The following is a 22,066-nucleotide window of genomic DNA, read 5'->3' on the forward strand; positions in this document are numbered from 1 at the left end:
TCTAAATTATCAAACAAAAACCTGTCTTCCATAACCCTCCTCACCAACTCATTAAAAATTAACACACTTAACAGGGAGGCTTCCTAAGATTAATACCACTAACTGGAACACAATCTTGAGTATCTATATCCTATTTCTCCTATACGCCCAACTCACAAGACTACATCACATACATATAACATCTTTTCTGGCAAAATGCTGATCCTCTCCTGACCTGTAGACCCAGCACTGATTCCCTACAAATCACAAAAGCTGAAACAGCACCTTAGTTAATCCATGATGCAATGCAGACAACAGCAAACACCAGCAGCTACCACAAAAAATCTAGAAAAACAAAAAACAACTACTGAAGATGACCTAAACTTAACAGTCTACACTGAAGAAGCAGCCTTTGAATTTCCAGATCGAAAATTCAAGAGAATGTTGTTGAGAGTGGTAGAAGAGTTTAGGGGATCAATCTTGAAAACAGATTAAAAAAGAGAGATACAAGAATCCTCACAGTGAAGAACTACTCAAGAATTAAGCAATAAAGTAGCAGAATTAAGGAACAAGGTGAAAGATCTAAAGTATAGAATAGAAGAAATGAAATATCGAATCAGTGAACTCAAAGATAAGCAAAAAGAATTCAGTAAGCAAGAGAAGCAATCAAACAAAGAAAACCAAAAGAATCTGAAGAAAGTATGAGGATGTTGAGGGATTCCATGAAGAGCAACAATATTCAAAGAGCGGGGTCCCTGAACAGGAAGAAACCAACAGATCTACCATTAAAATAATAAAGGAATTCTTGGAAGAAAATTTACCTAATATCACAAAAGAGGAGATGATAACCATCCAGAAAGCAAAATTCATCAATAAAATCCTCAAAAAAGATGAAAGGAGAAATCACTACATCAACAATTATAGTCAGTGATTTTAATACAACATTCTCAAAGAAAGATAGATCATGTAACCAAGAGGAATTACTGAAACCCAAATAAAGGATGAACATGATGTGGGACAAGAGAAAAGTGAAAGGAAATAGAGGAAAGAGCTAGGAGGCAAAGGCATTTATAGAGGTCTAAATAAAGGCATGGATATAGGTAAATATATTTATGTATGAGGGTGGGGAAATAGATCTATGTGCATATATGTATAGATTTAGTATTAAGGTAACAGGTGGACATTGGGCCTCCACTCAAATACTTCCTCAATGCAAGAATACTTTGTTCTATTAAACTGGCATTCCATGATGCTCACCTTCCCGACACAATCGCTAAAGACAAAGCGGGTGCATAAGCAAATGTGGTGAAGAAAGCTGATGGTTTCCGGCTATCCAAAGATATAGCATCTGAGGTCATAAAGGCTTGAAGGTAAACAAGCAGCCATCTAGCTCAGAAGCAAGAAAGCCCATGTGGAAGAAGCACACCAGCCTGTGTGATCACGAGGTGCCAAAGGGATCAGGTATCAAGCATCAAAGAACAAAAAATTGTGACTGAGAGGGGTGTGGAGTGGAGACCCAAAGCCCATCTGTAGGCAACTGGACATCCCCTTAAGGAAGGGTCGTGGGAGGAGATGAGCCAGTTAAGGTGCAGTGCAGTAACATTTAATCATACAACTTTCCTCTAGTTCCTAAATGCTTCCTCCCCCTGCCCCCACTCCCCCACACACTATCACGATCGCAATTCTACCTTCCAAATCTGGCTAGACCAGAGGATGTACACTGGTACAGATAGGAACTGGAAACACAGGGAATCCAGGACAGATGATCACTTTAGGACCAGTTGTGACAGAAGCAAAACTGGGAGGGTGGGGGGAGAATGCAGTGGAAAGGGGGGACCAATTACAGGGATCTACATATAATCTCTCTTCCCTGGGGGATGAACATCAGAAAAGTAGATGAAGGGAGACTTCAGACAGTGAAAGACATGACAAAATAATAATAATTTATAAATTATCAAGGGTTCATGAGGGAGTGAGGGAGTGTGGAGGGAGGGGGAAAAATGAGGAGCTGATGCCAGGGGCTTAAGCAGAGAGCAGATGTTTTGAGAATAATGAGGGCCAAAATGTACAAATGTGCTTTACACAATTGATGTATGTATGGATTGTGATAAGAGTTGTATGAGCCCCCAATAAAATGATTTAAAAAAACACTGCTACAAAATCACAGATACATTCACTAAAAAGAAAAGAAAAGAAAGATAGATCAACAGGTAAGACAGCCAAAGGAACAGAAGAGTTGAACAAGACAATCGATTAACTTGACCTCATAGATATTTATAGAGCTCCTCATCCATCAGCAAAACAATATGAATTCTTCTCCAATGCACATGGCTTATCTTGTGGAATAGACCACATGCTGGGACATAAAGCAGACTTGAGAAAATTCAGACACATAGAGATCATTGAATCCATTTTCTGTGACAACACCGCCATTAAGATGAAATCAACAATAGAAAGATTCAACAAAGACAATTAACTTGGAAATCCAACAATTCACTTCTTGAAAAGGAATGAGTAATAATCCAAATAAGAGAAGAAATTAATACATTCCTAGGAACAAACGAGAATGATAATGTAATATACCAAAACCTATACCCAATATTACATTCAATAGAGTAAAGCTGAAAATATTTCCATTGAATACGGGAACCTGACCAGGATGTCCCTTATCCCCTCTCTTATTCAACATTGTGTTGGAAGTCCTCGCCAGTACCATAAGACAGTGGCAATAGCAAGAGATCAAGGGAGTAAAATTGATTAAAGAAGCAGTGGAACATTCACTATTGCAGATGATATGATTTTAATCCCAAAGTGTCCACAATAGGATTACTGGAAACAATAGAGTTTCGTTGTGTAGCAGGATACAATATTAACAAGCAGAAAATCATTTAGGTTCCTATATACCAGTGATGGGAATACCAAAAAATAAACCTCAAAACCTACTATACAGCCACAGTCATCAAAGCAGCCTGGTACTAGTATAATGATAGATACATGGATCAATGGATCAGGAAAAAAAATCCAGAAATAAAAACATCTCCATACAGACCATTGATTTTTCAACAAATTTCAAAAAAAAAAAACAGTATCAAGCCAGTATAGCAAATGCCCTCATCAATGAGAAAATTGAGACAAAGCTAGAAGCCCTAGTTTGGGAAATACATGGGCTATCAGAATTAACAAACAAAGCACACTCTGTGAAGGATAAAATAGATGAATGGGACCTATTAAAAATAAAAATCTTGTGTGCATCAAAAGCCTTTATCAAAAGAGCAAAAGGAGAGCCCACAGATTGGGAAAACATATTTAGTAAGGATATAACCGACCAAGAAATAATTACTAAAATCTATAGAATTTTACAAGCTTACAACGAGAAAACAAACAAACAAACAAAACCTAACAGCCCTCTGGGCAGGTGGGCAAAAGACCTAAACAGACTGCTCACAAAAGGTGGTGCTCAAATGCCTCATAAACACATGAGGTAATGCTCCTGGTCATTAGCCATCTTGGAAATGCAAAGAAAAACAATCATGATATACCACCTAATGCCCATTACTGTAGCCCAGTTTTAAAAAAATTGAGAACAAGAAATGTTGGAAAGGGTGTGGTGAGATAGGGACCCTTACCCACTTGTGGTGGACTCCTAAATATGTACAGCCACTGTGGAAGGCAATATGGCTATGCCTAAAGAAGATGGAAATTGAACTACTATATGATCCAACAATACTATTACTGGGCCTATACCCAAAAGAAATAAAAAACAGATCATGAACAAATTGCTTCCCACTGTTCATCGCAGCACAGTTCATAAGAGTAAGAAGCTGGAAAGAGTCTAAATTGCCATCAATAGAAGAGTCCATTAAAAAAAAACAACAACCTGTAGCTCATGCACACAATGGAATACTATGTATCCCTAAAAAAACAGCGATGAAACCATGAAACACCTCAACTTGCGGAGGGATCTTGAAGATAGGCCGAGTGAAGTTGCTCAGGCACAAAAGGGTATATACTGGCATGAATCCACTGCGGTAAAAACAAGCAGCAGAACAGGCCCAAGCGCAAGCTTGCAGGCCATCCGGTTTTCTGGCAGGTAAAGAGCTGGACCAGTGCCAGGAACCACATGCGATCCTCTCCAGTTAAATATAGTGTAGGACATTCGGCCGGAGGGCACTTCACAGACAGCTGGGAACAAATGGTCAGGGGAGAGGAGGTGGGGGGGCGGGCAGGATGCTGTCTGCTGAGTGGTAGCCATGTGCTTCTGGGGTGAGGTTCCCCAGAGAGGGAGTTGGTCCTGACAGAGGGATGAGGCTTTTTAATGGAGGTGGGGCAGGGACAGCACAGGAAAGGGAAGAAGGAATGGTAAAGTTTGGGCGAACATAGGTGCATGTATGTTGGGGGGCAGGAAAGGGAAGTCTGACAGCCAGGTCAGGTGGGGGGAGGAATACTGAGGATGGTCTTGGGATCCTTAGGTTGGGACGGTCTCCAGTGGCATGCAGCAAGTGGGCAGAAATAACCTCGGGCATTTGGGGGTATCCCGGGAACTCAGGGCGAGTACTGTAGAACACTGGGACACTGAACCCTGCATCGCCAGGATGTAAGGCATGCTCCAGAAGCAGCATCAGTGAGATCCCAACGGAAACCCCACTGAATGAACTGCACTCTTACCTCAGACACACTTGAAACCTAAGGACTTAAGTTGGAAAACACATGGTGTCTAAGGAAGCAGAGGATTCTGTTGGTTGACGGACACAGGAGATTTTGCCACATCAATACTCTGTATGCCGTATTAAAATAGGTACTATTCCGGCAATCCTGTGATGGTCATTCTGTTATATTTCGCTTATACTTGTTTTATAACAGGGTATATCTCAGAGGTGCGCAGCCAGTAGGGGTCACTCTCTTGAAGCTGTGTCAGTTGTTTCTATGCTTTACGGTAAATGAAAGCCAGGGACTTTGAGCCTTTAGGGAAAAAAAAAACATAACAAGTTTTTTTTTTGGGGGGGGGCTATGTGGAGGGGTGGAGGAAGCTAAGAGGGAAATGATTCAAGAAGTCTAGGAAGAAAAAGTGTGACTGGAGACTGATTATGGAAGAAATTGTACAATTCTGCTTGACATGATTGAACTATGTAATATGACATATGTATTAATTTGAAAGTTACAGAAAAAAAATTTTTTTAAGCAAAGCTTGGATCCAAGAAGGGGGTCTGGGCTCGCACTGAATCTGAGCTCCAACTTAAGAATATTTAGTTCTTACATCATGACCCTGCTTGATACTCAACTTCATGAAACAATCACTGAAGATAAGGGTGTACAACAAAGTGTGCTGAAGAAAATAGATGGTGCTTGGCTAAAAATCAGAATAGTGTCTGGAGTCTTAAAGGCTTGTATTCAAACAAGCAGCCATCTAAGCAAGGAGCCAACTAAATTAACACAGAAGAAACATACCAGCTTGTGTGATTCAAAGATGATAATTACAAAATTCCAATATGGTGAAGACAAAAGTATCAGAACCGAAAGTGTGAACACCCAATTTGGAGAAGGATGTGTAGGACAGTGGCAGCCCAAAACCCATCTGCAGAGTATGTACCCAGCCGCTGGAAGATCTGCTTCAGCCAAGACAAGAGTCCTGAACAGCCTTACTATCAGGCAGGGACCATTGTAATCCTGATTATTTCGGAATGAAGTCGGTATAGACCAGTTGTCCTCCCTATAGACACGACCTAAATTAGTACGTGATCCAAGTATCTCTTAGATATTCCATGACAGAAATCTCTTCCCTGGCATTTTGTACATTCATGGGGGTCTTCTCCCTCTTACACATCATTTATAATTTTGCCTTTATACTAATACTTATCCTTACCACATCAGTGCAATTTGTCTTGAACTGTTTTCTGTTGGGTTTCCCAGCTGTGAAGCACAGGAGGAATGGATCATGCTGACAATAGCTGGTCTAAGGTGTTGTAGGGGATGCAGAGGTTGAGAATGGGCCACAGGGAGGGAAGGGATTTCAGGCATGAACAGTGATGGCGGGAGGGGGAGGGCGCACTAGAACTGGTCGTGATTGCACAGCTCGGTTTGAAGGTCATGTGACCGTGGGGTGGGGGAGGCTCTAAGACAGATGTGGTGGTGATTGTACAATTTCCCTTGATGTGCTTGAGCTATTGAACTGTTCAATTGTATGGTATGTGCATTATGTGCCCATAAAAATGCTGGAAAAAAGTGGGCAAAATATACATTGCATTATTTTACTTGGGAATTCTTAACATGTCTAATGAGGTAGGTGATGGAAGTAAAAAAGTTTCAAAGGATCATATTCTGGCCTGTAGGTAAGAAGAAACACACACACACAACCAAGACTAGAAATAAACTTCATCCTAAAATGTTTGCCTGACCAAATTGCCAACAAAATCTGTGTTTTAAGATGACAGAGTTCTGATTAATATAAGCTTCAGAAAACAACAACAGCGACAACAACTTATATCTGAGACTACCTGGCCTGCAGTAGTTTCTGCCCTTGATCTCAGTCTAAGACAAAATGATGGATATTCTTACACAAGGAAAGGATTGTCACAGTTCCTCAAAACAAAGAGACTGAAGTGCTCCACCTGACCAATAAAGCATTTCAAGTTCAATGCTATTTTCCTCTATGGCTTCCTACATCCTCCCCATTTGAGCTGGCCTCTCCCCCTTATTTTTTAAACTTATTTTTAAACTGCTGCTTCTCTTTTTCTTTTATCCTCTGGTCTTCTTTTCTTTATTTATTCTTTTTGTTTTGTTTGACTTTAACTTTTTCATTGTTAATTAGGTGAAGGTTGACACAGCAAATCAGTTTTCCAGGCAACAATTCATACACATTTTATTCCATGTGTGATATCACATACCCCACTTCCTCCCTGTGTTTATTATTTCCATACCTTCTTATCTCATAACCCTTTCATCTGAAGTCTGTTGTAAGGAATAGAAGGTTCTCTACAGAGTGGGAGAAAAATATGAATCAAAATTCAAAATACCTTAGTCTTATTTCACAAATCTCTCAATCAACGAGTGCACACCCCCTTAAATAAAGAACAACAACAACAGAAAGAAGCTCCACTGGGAAGAGCTTCCATAGTATGCATTTTGTCCTAAGCAGCTCGCTCTGAGTTAGTGCACCCAGTGGGGTCAACTAGGAAGGATCTCTCTGGTCACAGTGATTTTTGTGTGTGTGTGTGTGAAAGCTGTTTCTCTCAAAGCTCATTTTTTGTGATGACTGATTTAAGAGAACAGTATGTGGCTAGGAAATTTTGTTTCCTGCTCAGGAAAAACTGCCACAGAAACCGTTGTGATGTTGAACACAGCTTACAAAGACAGTGCTATGGGAAAAACTAACGTGTATGAGTGGCTTTCTCACTTAAAAAAAATGAAATGTGCATTGATGACAAACCTCATTCTGGACTTCTGCCAACTTTCGGAAAGGGATGAAAATGATGACTCATGGTGTATGTGGAGTTCATTCCACCAGGTCAGACTGTTATTAAAGCTTTCCATTTAGAGGTACTAAAAAATTGCGTAACTGCAAAAAAAAATCCTGATTTGTAGCAGAAGGGAGACTGGATTTTCCACCACGACAATGCAGTTGCTCAGGCAGCCATTTCACTGTGCCTGTTTTTGGCAAAAAAAAAAAAACATCATGTCTTTCTGGCCCCATGAACCTGACTCCCCTGACCTCACTTGGTGCAACTTCTTTTTGTTCCCATGAATGAAGAGGAAATGAAAAGTCAGCGATTTGATGACGTAGAAGAGGTGAAGAAAAATTAAGGATGATGCTGTCAGCCATCCAAATATATGAGTTTGAAAAAGTTTCCAAAAAATATGGAATCACAGATTTGACAAATATATTGAGTGTAATGGAAACTATTTTTAAAGGTGGTAAGGTTGTTTTGTAAAAGGGTGCAAATACATAGCTTTGAAAAAAAAAGACCTCTGTTTTTTTTGAGGGGGTACTCTCTCATATGTAACCAATGTGGCAGAGACTGACTGTTGTCCTCCCACTGGCTGGTCCTACTTTTTGGGTAAACTTATAACCACTTTGAAGTTTATTTTTCAGTACTTTTATGGAGATGTCATGTAAGTACTATCTATGATCTTTGACAAATGTAATGGTTGGCATTAGAGACAATTAAAAAACTTTTATGGGAAATAAATGATTAGGGCAGGGACTGTACAGATGTGCTTTATACAATTGATGTATGTATATGTATGAACTGTGATAAGAATTGTATGAGCCCCTAATAAATTGTTAAAATTAAAAAAAAAAGATTAAAAAACAAAAAAAGAAAATGATTAGGGCAAAGAATGTACAGATGTGTTTTATACAATTGATGTATGTATATGTATGGATTGTGATAAGAGTTATATGAGCCCCTAATAAAATGTTTTTTAATAATAAAAAAATAATAATAATAATAAACTTTTATGTACTCAACATTTACATCATTATTTGTTTAACTTAAGTGTATCATATGAAAACTAACAAGAGGAAGTCATCTAAAACAGAAATGTAATGATTTCTCAAAACACCATATATTACCCTTCATATCAGAATTATACAACATCACATTAGGAATTATGGCTGGAACGGCCATATTAATTGAGTACATCTCAGAACCTTATAGAGACCAGCAGATGCTGCCTTTACTCTCTTGAAAGTTAGCTGAAATGTCCAACTGTCTGACTGAAGTGGTCATTTGAAAAGCAACGTCGCAGAGCATGAGAAATTACAAGTGGAGGGAGCTAGAAATTCAGCTAAGCCCTGTGAGTACCCAAACCCAACCCACTATCATTGAGTTACCTGACTCATTGACCCTGGAGGGCAGAGTAGAAATACCCATAGAGTTCCTTCTCTTTGATACATCATTTAATATTTCAGAGTACTTTCCAAAATGGACAAAATAAGGAAGAAGGGAAGAAATTATATTCACAGATAAAAGCCACGACCTTTAATCATAAAAGTGCACAACTAAAATCTCATTGAAAATACATTTAAACTGGAGAGGGTTACTAAAAGTTTACTTGTTAAATTTGCTCTAAAAAATCACAGAAGTTAAATAGTGGAGTGGTATCTCAATTAATCAAGTCACTTCAAAACTAGAACTGCTTTCCTAAAAGTTTTCTTGAGGATGTGCATTTGCTGACCCAGAATATATTTTAAGGTCAGCAGCAGCAATACACGGACATATTTATTCTTAGTCTCACAAGTGTTTATATTTTCATGTGAATCTCAAAAGTAATGCAGTGAAGCGCAGGCAAAGTCTCTTATGATTGTCGGGAAAACCTGTTGGGAAAGCTCTCTGGCAGTTGGACAGCAAGATAGACTTTCCATCAATTTGAATATTTTAAGTCTCCAAGATATTTTTATTCCGAAATTTAATTTGTGTTAATAAATCTCCATCTATTTTGCTCTGTAAGCAACATAAAACCAGCAGAGAGCAATTCCAAAAACCAAGTAAGTTTGTTAAAAGGATAAAATGTAATACAAAAGACATTTGTTAGGTTTTCATCATCCACAGTTGTGTAACTATCTTTAATTATTTATTTTTGCTTCCATTTTCGGCCTAGGAAAAAAGGTTGATGTCTAGATGAGAAATTGCTACAATTCCAACTGCTCATTGTTCTATAATCTAAATGCCCATATTGCCAACAACAACAACAACAAAAGCCTTAAAAGTGGAAAGAAAGAACGAAATAAAATTAAGGACTTTTTTTTATATATCAGTGGAGGTTGTGACTCTTAAATACTTTACCCTCCTGCAATCTGCAGTATTTTCTCTCAGGAGACTATTTTTATTTGTATCTGTTTCTGAAATAACCATGAGTTCGGCTTCATTGCAAGAGTCTGGTCTGCATAAAAGAATTGATTTAACTCATGGCACTTTCAAATTAGCCATCCACCGAGCTAACAACTCCAGAGTCAAAAGTTAGCCTGGTTTTCTTTTCTTTTCCCTCAAAGTCTACTAGAGAACTGGAACACTCTCCTCCATACTCAGCCCTGGCTAAGAAGCACTCTTCAAAATTATATGGAAATCTGGAAACACCTCAGCCACCATGTGTCGGCTCTGAAAATAGACGGAGCCTCTGAGTTATACTTTGTGCTCCCCTGCCCACAACAGCCCCAGCCCTCCTTTACACATACCCAAGTAAATTTATTAACCTAATTTAATATTTTTAAAGCCAAAAAATTAATGTCGCTCCTGGAGTAAAATTCACTAGGGACAAACTCCTACTTATCTGCCATCAAAATCAAATGAACAATTGCTTGCTTGATTTATCCATTTTTCAGTTTCCAGAGAGTCCTAAGCTCTGTTGTGACTTGCTGCACCCCAGTTTTTCTGCCCCGATCCAATTACATGCTAAATTCCTCTTCCTCCAAATATGTACTTGGAGGTTCCTCTGTTTGAACCTTGACCTGGCGCAGAAAAGATCTTTGGACAGTAGGGTTCATTTCTTAGCTTCTTCTCTCTCCCTCTGGGAGGGTTCCAGGGCCATCTGGTAGGGCTGAAGACATGCTCATTGTTTTTGAGAAAAATAAGCATTTTCTTTCCATGGTTGCACACAATCTGGACATCTGAACAGTCTGATCCCAAGAGCACTCTTTGCCAAAGTTGGCTTAGCAGAAAGATTTTCTCCTCCCACCATCACCTCTGCTCCTTCCAATGTGAGAGAGTAGGGTGTCCAAAAAATATTTTGAAGAGCTCACTACATGGACCAAAACACGAGGGAATTACAGAAAGCATCTGTGAGGTGCCATCTGACCTAAACGTTTAGCTGTAGGTCTTTCACGAGGGTCATATTCAGAGTGCACAACCTCAGCACCATTATATCCGCATAATTTGACCATGGTAGCTCTTGATAATTCTTTTCGAGGTGAACTGAAATGAACCAAGGGGAGAAGTCTAACCTTTGAAAAGGATTATTGTGCCAAATCTACTGACACGCAATTTTTCTATAATCTCCCCTTTACTATCATAGTTTCCTTTACATGTTATTGTTAGGTGGGTTCTGACTCATAGCCACCCAATGTACAACAGAATGGAACACTGCCCAGTCCTGTACCATCCTCACAATTGTTATGTTTGATTCCATTGCTGCAGTCAGCATGACAATCCATCTTGTCAAGAGTCTTCCACTTTTTTGCTGCACCTATACTTTACCAAGCATGATATCCTAATGTCTGAAAATGATATTGCTGAGACTCCTTTGCCAGTTGAATGGCACATTGATCAGCCAATTGGAGGCCTTTCCATAAAATTAGAAGGCAGCAAGAAGATGCAAGTCATTATGCTTTTGAGGGTCTCCTGGGATCCTGAAGTAACAGTAAGAATATGGGTTCCTGGCTTCCTGCTCATCAGTAATGGTGGTAGTTCCAGTAATGTCAGCAACAGGTGTGGGTTTTATGGGGCTGGAGTAACACTCCCACCCTTCTATTGTTTCTCCAGCCCTTGGATAGTAATGACTTCCTCCTATAATGAATCCTTGATGACAGTCTCAATAATCTTTCCCGTTTGCTCCCTTGGCTCTTTTAAAGGAGCCCTGGTGATGTACTGGGTTATGTGTTGGGCTGCTAACCTCAAGGTCAGCAGTTCAAATCCACCAGCCTATCCACAGGAGGAAGACAAGGATTTCTGCTCCTATAAAGATTTACTGCCTCAGAAACTCACATGGCCAGTTCTACTTTGTCATATGGGATCACTTTGTCTTATCTACTTTGTCGGAAGTCAGAATTGACTTCAAAGGAAGGAGTTTGATTTGGGTTTGGCTCTTTTTATAATTTTGTAACAAATTCCATGTAACTTTCCACTTAAAATAAGGAGTTGTGGGTAACACTGTGTTATACGCATTGGACTGGTAATCACATGGTTCAAATCTACCAGTTATTCTGAAGAAGAAAGATAAGGCCATCTGTCCCTGCACAATTTACTGTCATGGAAACCTGACATAGGGCTGCTAATTATCACCATTGACTCAATGGCAGTGAGCTTGGCTTGGATATGATTGAAACATCTAGAGTGGTTTCTATTTTCTTAGCTGGTTACCAACTAATACAAACCCCTACCTACAATCTAGGAAAAAAGAAGCACAGAATAAATCTGAGTCAAGTATCCAAGTACTTATTTGGCCTATGAGGTCAGATGGATATTGGCCAAAAGCAAAGAATACCAGAAAGACATTTCCTTGTGTTTTGTTGACTAAGCAAAGGAATTCTTGGTGTGGATCATTACAGACTATGGATGATATTGTTAAGAATGGGAATTCCAGAACATTTAATTATGCGAATGCAGAACCTGCACATAGAACAAGAGTCAGTCATTTGAAAAGGAAAAGGAAATACTGAATGGTTTAATATTAAGAATGGTATTTGCTTGGGTTATATCCTTTCGCCATGCTCAATCTGTATCCAGAAGAAATAATGTGAAAATCTCAACTATATGAATAAAAGCATGGCATCAAGAGTGTAAGAGAGTCTTATTAACAATTTGCGATATGCAGACGATAAAATCTTGTTTGCTGAAAATGAAGAGTATTTGAAGATATTTTTTAACATCAAGGTCTACATTTCTCAATATATATTGTACTTCATTGTCAAGGAAACAAAAGCCCTCACAACTGCATCAGCAAACAGCATCATGATAAATATGGATAAAAGATTACAATTGTCAAGGATTTTATTTTACTTGGATCCACAATCCATAGCTATGGAAGCAGCAGTCAAGAAATTAAAGGATAAATTGTATTGGGCAAGTCTGCTGCAAAAGACCTCTTTAAAGTTTTAAAGAGCAAAATTGTCACTTTGAGTGTTACGGTACACCTGAACTGAGACCTGATCTTTTCAATCACCTCATATGCATGGGGAAACTGGGCAAAGCATAAGGAAGATACGAGGCAAAACTGATGCATATGAAGTATGGTGTTGGTCAAGAATGTTGACTATATATCATCTACTTCCAGCAGAGTGACCAAATATAGATTGGAAGAAGCATAAGCAAAATGCTTCTTAGAAGTGAGGATGACAAGACTTCAAGTGTTTTGGACATGTTATCAGGAGGGAGTAGTCTCTGGAGAAGGACATTATTCTTGGTAGAGGGGCAACAGAAGATGGCTACACTGGCTGCCACGATGGACTCGAGCATAAGGAAGACTGTGACGATGGCCCGGCACTGTGCAGTGTTTGTTCCTTTTGTACATGGCGATGGTATGAGTCCGAACCAATGCCACAGCACTTAACAAAAATAACCTGGCTTTTGCCAAAGGGATCCAAGGTCTGATCCAGGCTGTATTTCAAAAGCAGAAGGATCGGGATCATCTCATGAGCCAGGTTGCTTGGCTGTAGTGCATTTATCACAAAACTGTAACATTAGATTCACTAATGCTGCCAGGAAAGACAGTAGGCAATGGTTTCTCACCGTGAAGAAACCCTGACTTCTAGGCCAGCGGAGTTGTACATCTACCCACAGAAAGCACTTTCAGATTCCTGTCTTACTCTGAAGTGACCACCCCAGACACTGAGGAGTCTTTAGGGGTAAAGTTATATTAGGAGACAGAGTCAAGTAGGGCAGGAGCCAGGCTCCTATAGCCAGTCCCCTTGTCCTTTCCAACCAGAGCTGCCCCTGGAACCAGAAACTACAGGCCAGAGGGAATGCAGACATAGTTCTAGGCTTAGGCCTTGTGCAACCTTGGGCAAACTGACTTCTCTGGTATCATCTGTAGAAGAGGGGATTGAACTCGAATTTCTCCAACGACTCTCCTATGAGACACTGATTTTTCAATTACGTGGTTGGATACTAAAATTACTAGTACCTCAGAGATTGAGGTAGCAGCTGTGATTGAACACCATGACCTAATTTTAATATGCATACAAATGCCCTTGGGACCTTCTTAACATGTGTGTTTTAGTTTTCTAGGTATGGAACAGACCTGAGAGTCTACATTTCTAACAAGCAGCCTCCTCCCACTTCTGGTCCAAGGGCAATATTTTAAGTAGAAACGTACCTCCCAAATTTGACATTATAACAGTATCAAGTTACATAATATATAAAGTAAGCATGGTTTTCCTTAGCTTATTTACTAATCTGTAGTGAAAATTTTCACGTGTTTTCATCACATCAAAGATACTGCTTCTAGGCATGGCTGGTATCTGTCTCTCTGCCAATGCCCAAATATTTTCCTACAGAATAAACACCCGTTCAAAGGTACAATCCTGAAGAATAGAGTACTCTGTAAATTAGGCAAGCATGGACTTAATAGTTTTCACTTACTAATCTGAAAGTTTTACATGCAGGCTGTGCATAAAAAGATACCCAACTGACTGACTATAGATGACACTGAGAATCCAAAATCCATTCTCAAAGTCCCAATGTGGATTCAGCCTCCAATGAATTCCCTCAGACCATTGACCAGTGATGTAGATATAGATAGTCTTGTCCTGAGACAGAGTGCATTGGAAAGTCGATTACTGCAGATATACCTAGTAGGTTAAAATTAAATATCTTACTCTATTTAAATTTTAACCCATTTATGATTTCTTCCGGTTTTTATTATTTTCTGCTTTCTTTTGAATTGATATTTTCTGTGTTTTATTTTGTTGGTGGTGTTGAGGTGCTTGGGGGATATGATTTTCTTTCTAAAATCCAAGATAGGTAAATCTATAGAGACACTAGCTAGGTCCTTTGGGTTATGACAGGGAGGTTGGCAGGAAATAGGGAGCAAATGATAATAGATGCAAGAATGAAGAAAATTATCTAAAATTGATTGTGGGGGAATGAGGGGGAAGATGCCTGTAGGGTAATAAGCACAGGAAGATTTCCTCAGCTACAAACGAAGTTTCACTAAAGAGGAATACCATACACTTCCTGTCAGCAAAAAGTTCAACTTCAAGAACAATATACCCAAGTTTGTTAAAGTAGCAGAACAGCAAAACCTACTGATGGATTCTCCTGTACCACAGACCAGAGAAACTAACTTCTTCTGTGAAACCTGCTTCTGTCCAACACAGCCAATATTCCCCATCCCCTGAGACAACACAACCAGCCAAGCCTCTTCCTTTGCTGGTCCGTGGGGGATAGCTCATTGCTGTGGGCAAGCAAAAGCAGTACTCAGCTTAACTGTTCACCATAATATTTTTTTCCTTTCCTCCTTTTTCCCTGGTTGTTTCCTGGTGCTCCCCTCCCCCAACTTTCCCCACCTCCCCTACAAAGCCTTCATGTAGACAAAATAACACAACTAAAAAGCAAGAATCTCCACCTACAAGGAGCTTTTATTTTTTTACTTTAGTTTTCTTTGTTGTTGTTTTTTTCAGGGGGGGTACTATTGTTTTATTCTACTACTCTCATTATATTTTTGGAGTTCTGTCAATTTCATTTTCTAGTGTGACACCATGGATTTGAAAATACCCTTCCCCTCAGGCTAAAGCCGGCAGCCCTTTAGATTCCAACAGACCCAAACAAGGGTTTTTCCCCCCTCTGAATGTACAGACATGTGCACATTCTCACTGCCATAGAAATAGAAATTAGCACTGAGGTCCAGGCTACACACAAGTCTTTTATCTCTTTTGTGCTTTGTCTCCCTGCACATCCACCCTTAATGATTTTCTTTTACTTTTTCTTTGTGCAATATATTTCCACGGGACGTATTAATTCTGATTACTGCTCTTAAAATACATTTCCCCTTTATTTTTAAAAACTTGTTGACCTATTCAGACAGGTGCTTATTATCACTATCATTACTTTTATTTTATATTTGCTCTTCTACCACACACGCCTAATTCCCTAATTTCCACAATTAATCATCTGTCTATCCTTTTTACCATTCACCATCAGATATTTTTCAGCTTATATTAGACCTCTCCAATGTTACTAAACAGAGGCAAATACTTCTACAAGACACAGCAGCTCACACTCCACTAATAACGGTGTCTCGATGCCAAGGAAACAGCAGTCAACCACAATAAAACAACAAAAATCTAGAACTACAAACACAAACAACTAAATATCACTCAAAAGCAATAGTGTACTCTGAAAAAGAGATCATGAAACTACCAGAAACAGAATTGAGAAGAAATATATTTATATCCTTTCAAGACATCGAGGGGAGGGGAAACACTCGTGAAAACATCCAAATAAAAACTAAAATCCTTGAATCAGAAGGAATCCCAAGAGACAAACAAGGAGATAACAGAATCAGAATAATGTAGAAAAGGGATGTTAGACACTATCGAGAGAAACAATCTATGTCTCATCAGAATCCAAGAACAAGAAAAATAAAAAAATCTATGGAGAAAATAGCATGAGTAATAGAAGAATATTTCCTCAACATAAAAATGGTGGATAAAATAACTTTTCAAGAAGATGAGACAACCCCAAATGGGATACATCCACCACCCCCCTCCCCTAAGAAAAAGAAAACATCATGACATACTGTAGGCAAATTCTTCAATTTCGAGGAAAAGAAGAGAATCTTGAAGGTAGCTACATTAAAAACACAACAATCACTTACAAAGGAAAACCAATAAGGATAAACACAGGCTCCTCAGCATGCAAGAAGACAATAGAATGACATTTGTAACAATCTGGGGAGAAAAAACAACAGCCAACGAAGAATCCTATATCCAGCAAAATTGTTCCTCAAATATGAGGGAAAAATAAAGGCATTTCTGGACAAAGAAACACTGTTTTGATTACCATTGCTATATAATAGATTTAAAAGCCTGGGAGTGAAAGGTCTCCTACTTTGTTTTACTTTTAAAGTTGCAATAAAGGGCAATCCATTTGGTTCCCTTTCTTTTTTTTTAACGTTGTATTGGGGGCTCATACAACTCTTATCACAATCTGTACATACATTAATTGTGTAAAGCACCTTTGTACATTCATTGCCCTAATCATTTTCAAATCATTTGCTGTCCACTTAAGCCCTTGGCATCAGGCCCTCTTTTTTCCCCTCCCTTCCTGCTCCCCCCTCACTCATGAGCCCTTGATAATTTATATATTATTATTTTGTCATATCTTGCCCTGTCTGATGTCTCCCTTCACCCCCTTTTCTGTTGTCCATCCCCCAGGGAGGAGGTCACATGTAGATCCTTGTAATCAGTTCCCTCTTTCCAACCCACTCTCCCTCTACCCTCCCAGTATTGCCACTCATACCCCTGGTCCTGAAGTTATCATCCGCCCTGGCTTCCCTGTGCCTTCAGCTCCTATCTGCACCAGTGTACATCTTCTGGTCTAGCCAGACTTGCAAGGTAGAAATCGGATCATCATAGTGGGGAGCGGTGGGGAGGAAGCATTTTTGAACTAGAGGAAAGCTGTATTCTTCATCAGTGCTACATCACACCCTGACTGACTCATCTCCTCCCCTAGACCCCTTTGCAAGGGGATCTCCCGTGGCCAAAAAATGGGCTTTGGGTCTCCACTCTGCACTTCTCCCTTCATTCACTATGGTAAGATTTTTTTTTGTTCTGATGATGCCTTATACCTGATCCCTTAGACACCTCATGATCACACAGGCTGGTGTGCTTCTTCCATGTGGGTTTTGTTGCTACTGAGTTAGATGGCTGCTTGTTCACCTTCAAGCCTTTAAGACCCCAGATGCTATACCTTTTGATAGCCGGGTATCATCAGCTTCCTTCGCCACATTTGCTTATGCACCCGTTTGTCTTCAGGATTGTATCATGGAGGTGTGCACCCAATTATATGATTTTTTTGTTCTTTGATTCCTGATAACTGATCCCTTTGGAACCTCGTGATCACACAGGCTGGTGTGTTCGTCCATAGTAGCTTTGTTGCTCTTGAGCTAGGTGGCCGCTTGTTTACCTTCAAGCCTTTAAGACCCCAGATGGTATACCTTTGGATAACCGGGCATCATCAGTTTCCTTTGTCACATTTGCTTATGCACTCTTTTGTCCTCAGTGATCGTATTATTGAGGTATGCACTCAATGATATGATTTTTTGTTCTTTGATGCCTGATAACTGATCCCTTCAGAACCTCATGATCACACAGGCTTGTGTGTTCTTCCATGTGAGGTTTGTTGCTCCTGAACTAGATGGCTAGTTTTTTTTATCTTCAAGCCTTTAAGACCCCAGATGCTATATCTTTTGATAGCCAGGCAGCACCAGCTTTCTTCACCACATTTGCTTATTTACCTGATTTGTCTTCAGCAGTTGGGTCAGGAGGGTGAGTATCATAGAATTCAATCTAATAGAAGAAAGTATCCTTCATTGAGGGATTACTCAAGTGGAAGCCCAATGTCCTTCCTCCCTGATTCCCTTACTAAAATGAAACATTTTCAAATTCTTTCTATTAAGTGAAATGCTGACCATTGGTTTAACATATCTGGCCTTTATTATGTTAAGGAATTTCCCTTCTGTTCCTATTTTATTGAGTATTTTTTATCAGGAATGGGTGTTGAATTTTAGCAAATGCCTTTTCTGCATCTATTGACATAATCATGTGGTTCTTGTTGATTGTATGTGTTTCTGTATATGAAATCTAGGATAGATAAATCTATAGATATAGTAACTGAAATAATGGTTTCTTTCTTGGGGATATGGCAGTGGAGGTTGGGGGGAGTGGGTAGCTAATAAGTACAATAAGCTAATAAGTACAAGAAAGAATAAAATGTAAAATTGTGGTGATGATTGTACAATTCTTCATGTGTTTGACCTATTCAAGTGTATGATATGTGAATTATATGCCAATACAACTGTTAACATAAAACAAAGTTTATTCTGTTGATAATTGTAAAATGCTTTTTAAAATACTTAAACCACTGATCATAGGAACAATTGTGAAAATGGTGCAGGACTCTGCATGCAGTGCTTCCTTCTGTTGTGTCTAGGATCACTATGGGTCTGAACCAATTAAATAGCACCTAACAACAACAACAACAACAACAAACCAATGAATTGCATAATATGTGGATTATGGATCCATATAATGGCTAAATAAAAATTTTAAAATAATCAGCTGACTCTCATAAGTAGTCAAGAGGGAGCTATACTATTCTTAGGCCACTGGGTCTGAACAAGGAAGTGGTTTTACTCCATCTACAACCTAAAACCTCCATGTGTGGCAATGACTGCTAATTTTGGTTTCATACTTGGTGAGAGGTGCCACTGGCATCTAGCAAGTAGAATATCCTACAACATATAGGACAAACTACTCACCTAGAACAAAATAAAATAAAATGCAACCTATTGCCATTTAATTGGTTACCACTCAGAATGACCCTACACATAGAGTAGGACTACCCCATAGAGAACAGATTGCCACATAGCTCTTCTGCGTAGCCCCTGGTGGGTAAGAACTACAGGCCTTCGGTTAACAGCCAAGCACTTATCCACTGGGTCACTAGGATAGTTTTTATTATTTTTTTAGCTTTCCTATGTCTAAAATGCCAATAGTGCCAAACAGGGACAAGTTTTCCCCACAGCCTTGCTACCCAGTGTGCAGTCACGAATTTTCAGAATCTCAGGTCTTACACCACCACCACCACCAGTTGCCAACAAGTCAATTCCCGCTCATGGCAATTCCAGTTTCGTGAGAGTAGATCTGGGAGTTTTCAATGCTGATTTTTTTGGAAGTAGATTTACTGGACTTTCTTCTGAAGCACCTCTGGCTAGACTCAAACCAGAAACCTTTCACAAAATAGCCAAACCCTTAAGAGTTTGCACCATCCAGAGACTCCAGGCCTGACTCTAGACTAACTGCCATGAAGTTAATTCTGTCTTCTATGGAACCCACAGGACAAACTAAAATTGTTCCAGTGGATTTCTGAGACTGCAAATCTTTACAAGAGTAGAAAACCTCATCTTTATTGCATAAAGTAGCTGGTAGTTTCAAACTGCTGGTTAGAAGTCCAACAAGTAACCCACTATACACCTGCTGAATTATAATCTGCAGTTTTCCAAGATTTCCATGGATGCTTATGCACATTAAAATTTGAGAAATACCACCTTAGGTCTGGCTATAAATTTGAAAACACCAGAATCCCGTAGAGTTTGGGATTCAGCAGGTCTGGGGTGGGTTGGAGAATTTGAATTTCTAAGTGACGATACTGATAATGGCCCAAGGACCAAATTTTGAGAACTGCTGCCCAACAAACCCAGAATAAAAGGACATACCCAAATCCCTTCCAGCTGAGAAAACGTATTACTGTCCACCTGAGTCAATGAAGGAACCACTTCCATTCAGCAAGGGGCAGGGAATGGGACAAAAACAAAAATGTGCCTCGGCAGGACTGTGCCTAAAAATATCAAGCACTTTGCTCAATGCTACAAGACAGACCCTAAACTAAAGTGGCAAGAATGTGCTAGCCTCTAGCTGCATCAATAGTAAGCCAAGTCATGCGAACACCATCAACTGTGAAGCCAGTTCTAGGGCATTTACTAAGGATAACTCTAGGACTGAGCAAGAGAAGGACAGCTGAGGAGAACTACTGAAAACAAAGCGGAGTACTCATACAAGGGATAAACCTTAAACCAAAATATCCCTTTAAGCCCTCTTTAAACCAAAAAGTAGTGTTACTTTTTAAAAATATATATGTCAGAAGATTCCTGACTGGATAGGAGGCTGGTCATTCCTTTTATAACAGGAGTTGGAATTTTCTAACTTTCCCACTTCTTTGGGTCTGAAGTTGGGACTGTTAGATGTCGACATACTAGAGAAGCCTTTGGAAGGTGCTCTCATTGTGTCTATTCCAGGACTGGTCAGTGTTGAGCACATCTTCTCCGACAGAAAGTATGCTGATGTCCTGATCATTTGGAACAGGCCTTCATGGCATTTCACTGGTCTGAACACCATGGGCTTTTCAGTACATATTGAGTTCACCTTAAGCCATTTGGTATAAAGCACTGGTTCTGTGGAACTGGATTCTGACTTCCTGTGAAAAGCATCATTCTATGCCCAGACTACTGTCTGTCTAAAAGCTTGGTTTAGTGACAAACAAAAGACTTTCAGGGATCTGGAGACACAGGGAATCTAGGGCAGACGAACCCATCAACACCAGTGGTAGGAGTGGCGACACCAGGAGGGAAGGGGGTGTAGAAAGGGAGAACCGATCTCGGAGATCTATGTGTAACCTCCTCTCTGGGAGACGGGCAATGGGAGGGTGGGTGAGGGGAGATGCCGGGCAGTGTAAGAAAAGATATAATAATGATTTATAAACTCTTAAGGGACCAGGGGGATGGGGGAGCGGGTAGGGAGGGGTAGGGGAAAAAAGGAAACCGAGCTGATTCCAGGAACCCAAGTGGAAGGTGAATTTTGGGAATGACAAGTGCAACAGATGTATAAAGGTGCTTTGCTCAGTTGATGTATATATGGATTGTGATAAGAGCTGTATGAACCCCAATAAAAAGATTTATTAATTAAAAAAAAGCAGTGTTACTGTTGGGTGCCACGGAGTCAATTCTGACTCATATTGGCCCCATGTGATAGAGTAAGTCTTCCCCCATAGGATTTTCTTGGCTGTAATCTTTATAGAAGCAGATTTTCAGGTCATTCCCCTAGGAGTCACTGGGTGGGTCCAAACCACCAACCTTTTGATTAGCAGCTAAGTATTTACCCAGTAAACATTTACTTTCTGGAGCATTATGCTCTTTAAAAAACCTATCTCTACTGCTCTGAGAGAGATCACAATAGACGGTCCTGGATAGAGTCTGAGAAAACCATGGAACAAAACTGAGATAAAAACCCTGAAAATGAGCAAACAAAAAAGAGCAGGCTTGCTGGTGTGATAGAGACTGGTAGAACCACTGAGACTATGACTTTTGATCACTCTTCAGGTCTGGAACTGAACTCACCCCAATGGTCAACTTTCAGCTAAGCAATAGACAGGCATATTGGGTATATAATAACACTAGGGAAGTAGGCATGCCTTAGAACAATCAACCACATGAAATCCAAAGAGCAACAGTTACCTAGGGATAAAGCTCAGAAAGCAGGAAAAAAGGATGTATGAAAATGGTAAACAGAGGAAGAAAGTATGAACTGCTAACAATGTCATGAGCAAACTATGTGACTGTTGACTGGTAAGCCAAATTACTCTCTAAACCAAACTAGAAG

The 22,066-nt window shown here is 39.7% G+C and overlaps 1 protein-coding gene across 2 annotated transcripts in view; it reads right to left on the reverse strand.

Annotated features, from left to right (window-relative positions):
• SRPX (sushi repeat containing protein X-linked) overlaps positions 1 to 22,066 on the reverse strand; it is a 116,765-nt gene that overhangs the window by 20,618 nt on the left and 74,081 nt on the right. The window lies entirely within an intron of this gene.

This window comes from Tenrec ecaudatus, chromosome X (genome assembly GCF_050624435.1).
Source record: "Tenrec ecaudatus isolate mTenEca1 chromosome X, mTenEca1.hap1, whole genome shotgun sequence".
In the NCBI taxonomy this organism is placed as follows: domain Eukaryota; kingdom Metazoa; phylum Chordata; class Mammalia; order Afrosoricida; family Tenrecidae; genus Tenrec; species Tenrec ecaudatus.